This window comes from Raphanus sativus, unplaced genomic scaffold (assembly GCF_000801105.2).
Source record: "Raphanus sativus cultivar WK10039 unplaced genomic scaffold, ASM80110v3 Scaffold5299, whole genome shotgun sequence".
NCBI classification, from domain to species: domain Eukaryota; kingdom Viridiplantae; phylum Streptophyta; class Magnoliopsida; order Brassicales; family Brassicaceae; genus Raphanus; species Raphanus sativus.
In genome coordinates, this window is record NW_026620599.1 from 1 (window position 1) to 4,257 (window position 4,257).

Sequence of the window (4,257 nt, forward strand, 5' to 3'; positions counted from 1 at the left end):
GTCCTTTTTAAGGACGGGTCAAAATCTAGTTTACAATTGTATAAGAATCAAACTATATCACTGACTATGATTAATACATGGACTACTAAAGACTAAGTACAGATATATAGATGTATACACGTACAATCAGTATATCACTTTCATATAATGTATCATGTATGTAAGATACACATGGACTACTAAAGACGAAAGTACACATACATAAACATACAGTATATCAATTTCATGTATGTAAGATACACATGGACTACTAAAGAGTAATACATACATATACAACATACCAGTTTCATCTATGTATGTAAGATACACATGGGACTACTGAAGAGTAAAGTACACATATAAACGCATCCAATATATTAATTTCATATGATGTATGTAAGATACACATGGATCTATTCTTATTTACATATATCTTTTGTATATAGAGTTATGTACAATCTCTCTTCAGGCTTTGAACACTCAAGTGAGAGATTCCCAGGAAGAGAAGAGAAGAGAAGACAAAGCATTGCCTCTCTTTAAAAGTGTTAAGACCCATCCTTCAAGGGCTTAAACGCAGCCAAAACAACGGCTACTTTGCACACAAGAAACCCCAAAGTCCCCACCACAATATCTCTAGGAGTGACTGCAAAGGCAGTGTGATCTCCTCCACTGTAACCTTCTGATGGCTAGAACCGACAATCCTATGGCCAATGCGAGACTTAAAACTGGAATCTTGAGTCTTCCACTGAGGATTTGACTGGAGTTTTCAGATGAGGAAGAAGATCGTGGTGCTTGCAGTTCATCCACTGATCTCTGCCGGAGCAGCAAGTAGAGAAACCCAACTGTTCCAGCAAAGAAGAAAACAATGGCGGAATCCTCACCTAGAGAGAAGGAGAAGACAGAATTTCAGAGAAGGCCGAGAACTGCATCATAGAGAAGTAGGGAGAGTTTCAAGTTTGCGTATTCTTCCATCAATGCTTTGCTCGTTGGAAACGACTGTACGGTCAATATTAGGAGCTGAAGTGAAGAATAAAACCGAGTCTTTGGGAGTTTCCTGAAGTCTAGGCTGCAGTTTTAAGAGTTTGTTTTGATTTGTTTCAATTTTAATAAGTCTTCCACTCTTTTTGAGGAAGTTAGCTATAGAGTCAATAAGAAAGTATTCAGTTCAATTCAGTTAAAAAAAAAGTATTCAGTTCATTTTCTCTCATCTTTTTTTTTCCATTCAGTTTATAACAAGTGGTATCTGCTAACCTAACGTGTTGCAAGCTCGTGTAAGAAACAGAAAGAGAGTTCAAAATGAAAGCGCTCCAAAGAATTCCAAACGTAACAGTGATGAAGCAAATGCAAAATGAATTTGCAGAGATAAATTTCAAACAAACCAAAACAAGACACGGAGATAAACTTCTAATGTAACAGTGTTGAAGCAAATGCAAAATGAATTTGCAGAGACACAAAGATAAACTCCAAACAAACCAAAACAATACACAGAGATAAACTTCAAACGTAACAGTGTTGAATGAAGCAAATGCAAAATGAATTTGCAGAGACACAGAGATAAACTTCAAACAAACCAAAACAATACAGAGAGAGAGAGAGAGAGAGAGAGAGAGAGAGAGAGAGAGAGAGAACCCAGATGGCATCATTAACTTTGAGCTTGCTGCCTCCGAAGAAGCCTGTTAGGCCATCTCGCCATAATCAGTCTAAAACACACAAAAAAAGGACAAAGGTCATAGCTTGAGAAAAGAAAATCCATTTTTTGAAAACAAATAAGAGATGGAAAAGGAGAAATTACATTTTAGGGATGAAGATAAGAAGCGGGTTTTGGTTGGTTCGTCCTCCCATTCCACACCTTCAATCCATTCATCTTCGCGGTAGCGGATGATGAGTCCATCTTCACCCTGCTTGCCACTTTGGGAGCTGAGTGGAAGCTTTTTTAGATTTGGACATCCCACTATCTTGATTTCCTCTAGAGATGGAAGAAGCAGAGGACTCCAATAGATATTCTTCAGCTTTGGAAGATAAAACAGCCAAAGACAATACAGCTTTGAAAAAAGAACAATCCCTGATTCTTCACCTCCGCAAGCTTTTTCTCTGTTTATTATATCTTCAACATCTTTCCCAAAGCCTACTATCAAAACTGTAAGATTTGGAGCGAACATCAGAAATGTCAATTCCTTAAGGCATTCGCATTCTACTAGAAGCACTGAAGAGAGGCTGGAGAAGCATATGTTCCTTGGATTGTGTAGAGGCGTAACCGTCTTGCTTTTGTTGCATATTGTTCCCATCTTTATCTCAGAGATTCTGCACCTATATGTGCGAAAATCTTTAAGCTTGTCCATAGTTACCGGAAGTGATAATCCAGATGATTCCAGATCCATATCCGCGATGTATATTTGTCGGGTACAACTTGTCAACCTATGAGAGCTGAAAAATTTCTCCAGAGGTAGAGGATGATTATCCTCAAATCTTGTGTATAAGACTTCCAAATGTTGCAAGGTTTCCAACTCCTCCACTGCGTTGAGATCCTCCCATGGAAAAATTAAACGCAATATTTTCAAATTCTGCAGCCTTGATATCCCAGCAATAGTCTCGATTCTAGGCAACTCCAAGTAAATTAGTTTTTCCAACTCTTGTAGAAGACCCATTGGCAAATGACGTATACCAGTGAATGACAAGTTGAGATATTGCAAGGAAACTAGTTTTGATATTCCATCTGGCATTTCAAGCAAACCGTCATTTCCCGATAGATCCAAAACAAGTAGCTTTGGCATGGACTTGAAGAATTCCATCGATATATCCTCCAATCTGTTGCCATTCACTAGAAACGTTGTGAGTTGGAGACATTCAGGACTACCAACGAGATGCTTAATAGAGTTATCCATAAGTGAGATCCTTCGCACAACTTTCCAATTCTTAACATTTGGCATTTCACTTAACAGAGAACCCGCATGCACAATGAAAGCATCTTCTTCTTTTCCAAAATCAGATGCAATCCACAAGGCCATTTCACGAACAACATCATGCATACGCATACAGGCTCTGCGTTCCGGTTCAACCTCCATCAACAATGATGCACGAACCAGACTATCAATTATCTCATAGCCCTTGTTCTCAGCCATTTCGATGCCTTCACTTGCATCTATCATCCCTTCACCTATCCAATAACCTATCAACTTTGCTTTGTAAATAAGACCATCATCTCGTACTAAAGCGCAGTATAGGAAGCAAGATTTGAGATTCTCCTCTTCGAGATTATCATAGCTAAACTTCAAAACCGGAAGGATCTTATCTCCCATGTCTTTTGAAAACTTAGCAGCGTTTGAATTTAGCTCACGAATTGCATATTCCCATTCTCGACTCGTCCGTTTAAATGACATGGCCTCGCCAATGACCTTAAGTGCAAGTGGTAGACCATGACACTTTTTAGCAACTTGGGCTGCAAGCTCTGGTATGCCTGGATCACTTCTTAACGTGGTCTCTCCAACCACCTTTTTGAACAACTCCAATGCATCTTCAGGTAGCAAGCACTGGACTTCCATCTCAGCATCCACTCTCATACGCCCACAGACTTCTTTAGAACGAGTGGTGAATACTATTTTACATCCATTTTTTCTTTCTGGGTAAGGGACTCCGATCTCCGTTAGTTCTACTTTTTCCCATAGGTCATCCATCAACAACACAAACTTCCTCCTCTTTAGGACATTGTGTATAGCACACGCCTTTTCCTTTTCATCTTTCCCGCTCCAGTCATCTCCATCCAAGCCTAGTTTCTTTGCAACCTGGTTTTGAATTTTCTGGATTTGTAGCTCTTTAGATACCTCAACCCAAATCACATCAAAAGTATTATTTTTCTCGGTAAAATTATTGTTGATCTGAGTGAGGAGTGTAGTTTTTCCAACTCCCCCCATACCGTGCAACCCCATAATACCAACACCATCATCACTCATGAGACGGTTCCATGCTTTTTCAAGAACCTCTTCTTGACAGACGGTTGTAGGTTGAATAGGCCTCTCTATCACCTCAGACGCTGGAGCTTTCCCAGCTACAACTTCAAAAACCCCTTCAGATTTGTGTTTCTCAACCTCGCCCAACTTTAAGAACACCCGTTTCCCATAACGATAACTCAGTTTTAAACTTTTGGAGCAAACCCCACAAAGACATAACCTTTTGAGCTCAGTTTCTGTAACATTGACCAGACCATTGACTTCATTTTCGAGCTTTTCAGCTTCAGTAAGCCTACCTGGACTTCAGAAAGCCTTCGTAGACCTTTCATCTCCT

The 4,257-nt window shown here is 39.6% G+C and overlaps 2 pseudogenes; both read right to left on the minus strand.

The window, feature by feature from the left end:
* Positions 1–37: 37 nt before the first annotated feature.
* Positions 38–1,144, minus strand: LOC130507701 (uncharacterized; annotated as a pseudogene).
* A 257-nt stretch (positions 1,145–1,401) lies between these two features.
* LOC130507700 (putative disease resistance protein At1g63350) lies at positions 1,402–4,252 on the minus strand (annotated as a pseudogene).
* Between the last annotated feature and the right edge of the window lie 5 nt (positions 4,253–4,257).